This window comes from Chrysemys picta, chromosome 13 (assembly GCF_011386835.1).
Source record: "Chrysemys picta bellii isolate R12L10 chromosome 13, ASM1138683v2, whole genome shotgun sequence".
In the NCBI taxonomy this organism is placed as follows: domain Eukaryota; kingdom Metazoa; phylum Chordata; order Testudines; family Emydidae; genus Chrysemys; species Chrysemys picta.
The window spans coordinates 10,087,501-10,097,190 of record NC_088803.1 but is presented as its reverse complement, the minus strand read 5'-3'; the positions used below and the strand labels follow the sequence as shown (position 1 = coordinate 10,097,190).

The 9,690-nt window shown below is 51.7% G+C and overlaps 1 pseudogene; it reads right to left on the bottom strand.

The window, feature by feature from the left end:
- Positions 1-2,043: 2,043 nt before the first annotated feature.
- Positions 2,044-7,631, bottom strand: LOC101946102 (mast cell protease 1A-like; annotated as a pseudogene).
- Between the last annotated feature and the right edge of the window lie 2,059 nt (positions 7,632-9,690).

Sequence of the window (9,690 nt, the reverse complement as noted above, 5' to 3'; positions counted from 1 at the left end):
TGGGGTGAACTTCCAGGAAGCTTAAATCCAAGTTCCTTTTTCCTTACTTTCGAATCCCAATTTACTTCCTGTTTGCCCCTAATTTATATAGTAATATAATAATATTCACAGCTATACCTTAACCAATCATTCTACTAACATTTACCTAACCGATCCTAACATATTGTAACATGATTAGCTAACCAATTATATCCCACCACCTTAATTAGTTTACACCCAGCAAAATTAATTATACAACAGACAGAAATAATCAAAGAACCAGCCAGAGACCAGGCAAATAAACATACAATACTATACAGAAGTGAGGATTTCACAACCACATCTATATAGACATAAGGGTTTTCCAGATGTGTCTATTGATAAGTGAGTTCTTACCAGGCAGAAAACTATCAAACTAAATCTCCTTTTACATGTTCTGGGCTCTTTCCTTTCTCTGGAGATGATAGATTGGATCACCTTCCTAACAGCCCCAGATTGCCTTATTTCAATATGACGAAACAGGGCCTCAGACAGTCACAGTGAGAGAAGGCCATTACACCAGCAGATGGTGAATTTGATTCTTTCTTTTATACCTCTATCACTAGAATTCAGCCACTCCTGCTGTATCTGCCTCTACTGTCAGTGGTGATGGGGAATGCGAGATGGTTCCTTTCCCCTCTGGGGGACACCGGTTCTGATGAGGACCCAGGTCTGTGGGACTGACTGGCTCAGGGGGGCAGGGAATGCTACTGCATCTCACCTGGGGCCTGGAATCCATAGGCCCAGGCCTGCACTAAGTCGCTCTTTGTAAGTCCCCATCTGAAACACCATCCTGAGCTGTGTCCGCTCCCCCTCGTGTGAATGAGGGGGCTGATGTGTCACATGAACTGGAGAACATTTGCCACATTCACCAACAGACCAGCGTGGGGGTGGAGGGACCTCCCATGGGCTGCAGAGCTGCCTGGGCTCAGATCTATGTAGGCTGGGCTCCAGCTGTGCATGGCTCCAGCTGTGCAGCACTCCAGGATCTGGGCCATTCCTCACCAAGTGGCCTTATCCCGGCATCTTGAACTTGAGAGATAAGGGGCCACAGCGCTTCCATGGTGAACCTGAGGTTTCTAAGTATCTCATGCAGAAGCCACATCTGTCTCCCACAGGCCTGTGCATGTCATCTGGGCTTTCTGAGGGGTGCAACCTCATATCATAGAATATCCGGGTTGGAAAGGACCTCAGGAGGTCATCTAGTCAAACCTGCTACTCAAAGCAGGACCAATCCCAAGACAGATTCTTGCCCCAGATCCCTAAATGGCCCACTCAAGGATTGAACTCACAATCCTGGGTTTAACAGGCCAATGCTCAAGCTTCTGCCTAGAGAGGGGGAGGCATCACCCCAGATGGACCTGATTCAGCCCCACTGTGCAGGAGCTAATCTGTGACAAGCAGACCCAAAAGCCGGGCCTCACATGATTCTGAGCAAGACACATCTGGGCCAAGCCAAGCCACTGCCCCTAGCTCTGGGGCTCCCAAGGCAGGCTCCGGGACCAAGCCTGCCGCTGGGCACCTTTCCCAGGGTCATGGGATGCTGCACTCCAGATGCCCTGGATCAGTGCTGTGAGCTCAGCAAACACCTCCCATCACTGTTCAGGGTGTGCCAGGAGCTGCCATGAACCCAGCCTCCCATCTGGAACCAATTCAGGTCACCTGTGTGCAGGACAGAGGAATTGAGACCAGAGCAGATGCAGAGAAGGGCTGTGAGGGCGCTCAAGGGACCAGCAGGTCTAATGAGAGGAGAGTGAAAGAGCTGGGCTGGATTAGCCTAAAAGAGCAGCCTGAGAAGGGGTCTGATTAGTCTCTATGTTGCTGGGGTGGAGGGTGGACAGATTGTGGGGAGAGGGGGCTGTAGAGTTTGGATGGCCTCCACCTCAGGAGAAGGGGACCAATCTCCATGGGGACCGGCCAGCTAGAGGAGTCAAGGGAGGGATAAACTAATAAGCAAAGGGAAGGGTAAAAAGGAGAAGAAATGATCTCTCAGCAAAAATCAAGAACAAAATTAATCCAGGAACCCCAATTAAATGAAGAGAAGAAATTCTTGACTTGCCCCTGCACCAGTGCGAGGAGTCTGGGGAACAAACACGAGGAATTGTAATTGCTCCTCTAGGAGCATCAGTTTGGTGTAGCAGGTGTGACTGGAACCTGCTGGGATGATTCCCACGACTGGACGGTTAAAATCCCTGGTTACCAGCTGGTCAGGAAGGATCAAGGGAGTCAAAATGGGGAGGGGACGTGCACTCAGTGTCAAAAATGTGAAGTGTCCTAGGCCCCGGCCTAGCGCATTGACCACAAGCCCAGCCTTCCCCTGTAGGGGTTAATTCCCTCCTGGCCCTGGCAGATGCAGCCGCTGCTCTGGATGTCACAGCTCGGGTTGATCGCTCAGTACCTGAAACACTTTTTTTTTGTAACTTCATTTTTATTCATTGCTGGCAATGGAGCAGTGAGCGAAATGCAGCAGGCCGCGTGGCAGGGTGGGGCAGGGGAGGTGGGAAGGAGGGATCAGCACCGGGGATTGATCTGCAATCAGTTCAGTGCAGCCTTCTCTGCATTCCCTTCCCACTGGCCTCACTGTCATTGGGAACAGGTGTGTTTGGAATGGCGGTGGCAGCCCAATGAACTACCCCATGGGATAGGTCCAGTGAGGACAGGGCAGGCTGCAGTTTTCACAGGAGTTAGCAGGTCAGGTAGCAATGAAGATCCCCAATACATGGTCACTGGACCAGCTGACATGGGGGAGAGCTACAAACCGCCGGGTCTGCCTCAAGGTTTGGCTCATGTCCGTTACCCCAGGGGAAATAAACCAGCTGTTTCCCTAGCTAAGAGGCAGCCTGAGAATCTGCGTTGGGATTGACAAGGGAGCCGATGGGAGCTGGTTTTGAACCTTGTTCCTAACTCCCCTAGGCCCAGTGCCTTGATGCTCATTGGTTGGGTGTTGCCTGAGTGGAGCAATGGGCGGGGGATATCCTGAGGAGAGGGGGCTCAGCCAATCTGCAAAGCGGGTCCTACATCTGGGCATCAGCAAAGGACAAAAGCGATGCAGCTCTGGACCCTGCAGCTATTCCTGGCTTGGGTCAGGGCTGCAGCCTCTTCATCGTCGCCCGTATCCAGGGGATGAAGGTGGAGACTTTCGTGTACACCCCGGGAGGGGTTGGTGGCCCCCAGGAGACGATGCCCTGGGCTGTTTTTCCGCACACTAGGGGGCCCCCAGAATCGCCCTGTGAAATAAAACAAGCCACAGATGGAGAACAGCTCAGTGAGTCATTCCCGCTGATGCACAGCTCAGTGACAGCTCCCTATGTCCACCTGGTCTCTGCTTCGCTCCTCCCGAGGCCCAGCTGGTATCAGTCCCCTCACCCCCACCCCTACCCCTAGAGCTGGCCTCTGCCTCCCCTGGGAGAAAACCAGATATTTTCCCACTCATTTGTACAGCACCAAGCACAGTGGGGCCAGATCGCTGTCCACCACTCGTATGCCGGACTGCAACACCAACAGCCTCATTAATAATAACGATTTATCAAGGATGCTTGAAGCCAGAAGGAGAATCACCTCCCAAGAGTCTTTCCCCGTCTTTGGATCCCCCACACACATCATGGTGCACGATTTATAATCTCTGTATGGCCCATTAGGCTTCCTCGGACATGCGGCATGCGGCATCACCACCACGTCCACCTCCTGGAGCGTGTCCGGGCTTGATTCATTCTCTGTGCTAGTGCCGCCCCAGCCGGCGACACTGCACACGGTCCCTCGCTTTACTCTCTCGCTGGCGCGGGGCAGGGCGATGGTATCCACCCATCTGTTCAGCTTCGCTCTCTCTGCCAGCTGAGACACAAGAACGATGAAGATCAATGTGAGGGTCGCACTCAAGGACACAGAGACACACCCCAATACCCAGAAACACTCAAACCCATGCCTGAGAGGTCACTGGGGATCGGAGGATGGGATAGGGGCGGTACTTGAAGCTGTGTGAAGTCACTGGGGGTGGGGTGATGGAATGGGAGGGTACCTGCAGCAGCATGATGTCATTGTTGATGGTTGTCTCGTTGTACTGCGGGTAGGGGATCCGGTGGCGCACGGAGAGTTTCTGTTGGCTCTGTTCCCGTTCTCTAATGTTATGGGCTCCCAGCTGGACAGATATCTCACTGTGAAAGCCAAGAGCAATACATGGGGCATTAGGGGCAGGAGCATATGTGAGATGGGGGAGGGGCACATGGGGGTTTGACTTATGAGCAGTGATATGGAGAGGACAGGGCTCTTCTGGGCCGGGAAATAGCACAGGGGACTTTTCCCCTCTAGGAGGCACTGGCTGCAGCACAGAGACTTGCCCAGTGGCATTGGGGTCCCAGCCTGTGTCTCTACCAGCCCTTTGTGTTGTTCCTCTGAGCTCCTTCACGCCCCGCAGTTCTCCTGCCCTCTGGGTCTCAGCTCCTCCCCACCCCTGGCTAGATCCAGACAGGGGTCTATGCCAGCTCCTCCCAGCCCAGAGCCCAGCAGAGCTGTCCTGGGGCTGTGACTATCTCCCTGCCCCGATCAGGTCAAAGGGCCAGACCCCAGCTGGTGTTGATGGCTGTAGCTCCATTGATTTACCCAGCGCTTGATCTGGACCATGGTTTGCAGAGGCCCCTAAAGACACACTGACACCCCCGACCAGATCATATCCCTGGGCTCTGCTCTCTCAGCCTGTAGCTCCTTCTCTGGAGCCTATGACGGCACCAGAGCTCCCGGCTCCCCCATCACCCAATAACCCCGACCTGCCCCAACATCCCCAGCACAGAGGCGCTTACTCTCCATTGCAGTGAGCGGCCGTCAGCACGAAGTTCTCTGACACCAGGAACCCTCCGCAGATATAGGTGTCCCCTTCGCGTTGTATTTCCAGATAGGCCATGTAGGGTCTGGAGTGGGGCTTGGCTTCCCAGCCCCCGATGATCTCACCTGGGGAGAGTCCAGAGTCACAGAAAGAGCCCCATCATCTCCCTGGGACGGGCTGGGACCGAGCTCCGCATCCCAAAGGGGAATCCTCACAACCTCATCCCACCCACTCTGATGCTCTCTGTGGGGGATCCCTGTTCCTGGAACTCTGCCACCTCCTCATCTCTCCCCCAGACTGGACACCCCATGGGGCCGGAGGGTAAATCTAAAGCTCTGTCCTCGCTGTGTGGAGAATTGGTGCCAAATGCACCACGAGTAGGTCAGTAACTGCACTGCCTGGAGTTAAAAACTTTGGGGGTCAGTCTCACCCAGAACGCCACTGACACGTCCCCTGCTGAAGTTTCACCTTTTCCATCAACCCCCAGTGACAAGCCAGGGCTGCTTCAAAGCTGCCCCTCCAAACTGTATTTGTACAGAAAATCAGATTTTCTTCGCTGCCCTTCACTCATTACTGCTTTTGTTTCTGCAAATGTTACCCAGATTGCCAGGATCGATGGCAACATTATGCACAGCTGGCCAGCAAATTTGAACTAAACACTGATGCCCTAAAAAAGCATTGGGAGGAGAAACTAGGCCAATAATTTTCTGCTAACCAAATGGAAGCAAATTGTAGCCAGTTCTCTGAACTGCTCCTTGGAGCTACATTTCAGATTAATTCCACAGGAATCATATGGAAGATGCATTGGACCCTCTACAATGTACAATGCAGGTGCTGCTAAGTCAGCTGTGACTAGCATGTGCTGACTTAACCCATATGCTCATAGACCAGTCGGCTTTGGGCGGAATTGAAGGGGACAGTGGTTTTTTTCCAATATCAAATAAAATTAACCATGTAATTTTCAACCTAGTGGGTGTTAACTGGAAGCAGAATAAATCAGAAAGACTTTGGCTAAGCAGAGCACTAACAGCAGTGGAAAGACAAGTACCACCAAAACGGAAATCCAAAAAGCAACCAACAATCGAAGATTAGAGCATAGACATCCCAAGCTTGGCTACCAGGAAAGAGCTTCCCAAGAAAAGTTGTTAGAGATATGAGATGCTCTCCTGGAAGTATCTGATGATCCTATCAAATGCATGAGTCCACCTTAACCCCCCTCTTCCCTAGCCACTTCCTTCCGCTCCCTGTATCTATCCCTCTCATTTGAATTTTGCTTCTAGACTTTATCTTACTTTAATAATTTTTATTTAACTAACTGGATTTTTATAAAGCATATTTTGTTTGTAAATTGTGGAATACAATACGGGATTGGTATTCTAACCATTCACACTACAGATAACTAAATGTTTCAAGCCTAGCTACGGTGAGGTCGCAAATACTTAATATCTTATGAGGTGTTTATGCATTATGAGACGTTTATGTATATTTTGCTGTTTGTTTTCTCACTCTCTATGTATCTTTTAAAAATTAATAAAACGTTATTAGAAAAACAAATTACTTTGAGGGTTTTCAATGAAAAGTCGAAATTTCCCAGGGAAAAACTTTTCAAACCAACTCTGAACACGTCTCAGCCCAGGTGGATGAAGTCAAAGCCAGACAATCAGTGTAAAGACATCAGGGTGGAGGGGACAGGATGGGGAAGAGCTGGTGAAGCTGAAGGACAATGTAGGCAAAAGAACAAATGAGGATAAACTGGGCAGGGATAGATGGAGGTGGAAGTGAAAAGGTCTCTAACCATCAGAGAGATGTAGGACTTAGGAATTGCCAGACTGCAGGTTTGTTTTAAGCCTGTGCAAATGCACATTTCAGGCACTTGTATGGGTTGAAGGCTGGTTCTCTGAAGTTAACTGGCCCCTGGCTTTGGCCAGGTTTAAATCAATATCAGGGCAGCCACAGGCAGAGCTGAACCAGTTGAACTACAGATGTGGTTTAAAATCAGGATAATTAAACCAATACAAGTTTGTGCGCAGCTCACATCTGAATGTTTTAACAGACGACTCATGGCTGTTAGTTTGATATCCATATGAACGAGGCTTTTTTAACAGTCTGGTGCTGTTATTTGCATATGGTGCCACCAACTCAGATGAGAGCCCCGTTGTGCCGGGTGCTGCACAGACCCTCAGGGAAAGTCAGCCCCTTCCCTAAAGAGCTTCAATTTAAAATGACATCACACACAAAGGAAGAAGTAGCTAGAACGCAGGAGTCCTGACTACCATCCCCGAGCTCCACTCTAATCACTAGACACCACTCCCAAGCAGGGAATAGAACCCAGGAGTCTTGGCTTCTAGCTCCTAGTTAAGATACGCTCTGTCTCTCTCCTGCTCTCAAGCTCTCTATGTATCTCTCGGGGGCTTTATTTCAACACCAGCTCCACCACCCAACTCCTTCACCCCCACCTCCAAACTCTTCCCTAGCTGCGTACTGGGAGCCAGAAATCACCCTGGGAAACGCATCTGACTCTGGGGAGGATCCAGGATTTACAAACAGCCCAGCGAGCTCCTGGCTCCACTCCCCAGGATCCCTGACCCCCCAACACTCACCAGCCCCAGCCCCGCGGGGCAGGAGAAAGGCCACGGGCAGCAGGATCAGGATCAGCATCGTCACCGTCTGGGGAAAGTGACAGTGCTCATGCCTCAGTACTGGGGGATTTATAGAGTCAGCAGGAAACCGCAGATCACGTTCGCTCTGCCCTCGTGGGGAGCTGGGACCACACAGGCGCCCTCAGAAACCTCAGCATTACTCCACTGACACGTGGGGGGCACGAGGGAGGGAGCTGGTTGCTGGAAAACAACCTCTCTCTGGAGGAAGGAGCTCAGGGGAAAGTCCCTCTGGGACAGGGCATCTCTCCTCCCCTCCCCCCAGATCATCTGGGAGCAGGGCCCCTTGGGGCCGGCCTGGAGCCCAGCACACCTGGTACCGGGCTCATCTGGAGCTTGCCTGTCTCCTCTGCTGCAGCAGCTCATCTGGCGGGGAGTGCGGCCGACGCTGAGTCACCGGCTGGCTTGGCTCAGCTCCCTGCTTCCTCCCCAGTGTGCGTCTCAGAGCAGTAAGAAGGGTATGGGGGCCCTGCTGTGACTTCCTGTAGCACAGCCACAGAGCCCATGGCAGAAATTCTCCCAGAAGATGGGGAGCACATAGACCACGTTGGACGTGGGGGATCACTGATACCATGGTGATGGGTGATGGGGAAGGCCCTAAACAGACGGTGCTGGAGCCGTGTTCCTCTGGGCCTGCCCCATGGCTGGCATGGTTGAGTAAAGAGCAAACGTCCCCACACAATAGGGGTGACCACTTGGAAATGTGACCCTGGCTGTCCAGCCACTTGAACATCTCATGCGCCCAAAATTCTGGGCCCCAGAAAGTGGCTTAAAATTGCACTGAGGTCCCAGTCTCATTTCTCCATTAAGCTCCGAACTCTCCTGAAATGCCTTGGTGTATTGCGTAAAGCCCCAGCATCAGGAGTCATGGGATCACCTGCAAATTTTGGCTTCTCTTGTGGTAAATTGGATGTTTTCAGCCCATGAAGTTCTGGAGAAGAGCTTGAAGACATGAATCATAAATGCATAAAGCTCCCTGGTCTTCTCCTCATCTGTGCCACTCCCTCAAGGTGCCCTAATACGACTGAGACAGCACCCACAGAGCATAAGAACCCCGTATTCATTCCCAGCTGACGTCTTCCCATCCCCCATGAGCGGCATCTTCATGGCCTGTCTGAGGAGCGGGCAGCCCTTCTGCCTGGGCCCACAGGGGCTACAGCCCCAACTGGGTGGGGACAGGAAACCTCAGGGTCAGGTTCCCAGTGCGTAGGTGGGTGCTAGACTTTCCTGGGGCAGGTACACCCAGCCACATGGCAGGGAGAAAGGATGGGCCCCCAACATGTGCAGACACTCAGCATCTTGGGCTCTGCACAGCTGGGGCTGTGTCAAGTCTGGACCGCACCCAGGGATCAATTGACTCAGCCTCTGAAACTGGCTGCAGTGGGGTTTTTTTTGTGGTGTTGATGAACCACCAGTGTGCAGGGCCTGGACGGTAAAACCCTCCCATCTGTAGCAGGCTATCATCCCTGAGGCCTGACTGTCAAGCTGAACATCTGAGCAGGGACATCTCCCCATCCCCCCTGGCAGTGAAAGTGCATCCCCACACACGGCCGTGTCACGAACGGAAACAATTCTCAGAGTCAGACATTGGGGAGCACAAATGAAGCTCTGACGTTTTTGTCTTATCTGGGTTTAAAAACCTTCAGTGACCGGGATTCCACAGCCTCCCTTGGGATCCTATTCCAGAGATTAACTTCATTTAGGGTTAGAAAGTTTTTTCCTATGACTAACCACAATCTCCCTTGCTGCAGATGAAGCCCATTACTTGTTGTCCTAGCGTCAGCGGACATGGAGAACAGTTGACCCTCATACTTTTTAGAACAGCTCTTAGTATACGGGAAGACTGTTCTCAGGTTCCCCCTTAGCCTCCTCTTCTTTAGACTAACCATACCCTGTTTTTTTCACCTTTCCTCCTAGATCAGGTTTTCTAAACCTTTGACTATTTTTGTGGCTTTCCTCAGGACGCTCTCCAGTTTTTCTGCCTCTCTCATAAAGCGTGGCACCCAGAACTGGACACAGAAGAATCATAGAATCATAGAAGATTAGGGTTGGAAGAGACCTCAGGAGGTCATCTTGTCCAACTCCCTGCTCAAAGAAGAATCAACACCAACTAAATCATCCCAGCCAGGGCTTTGTCAAGCCAGGCCTTAAAAACCTCTAAGGATGGAGATTCCACCACCTTCCTAGGTAACGCATTGC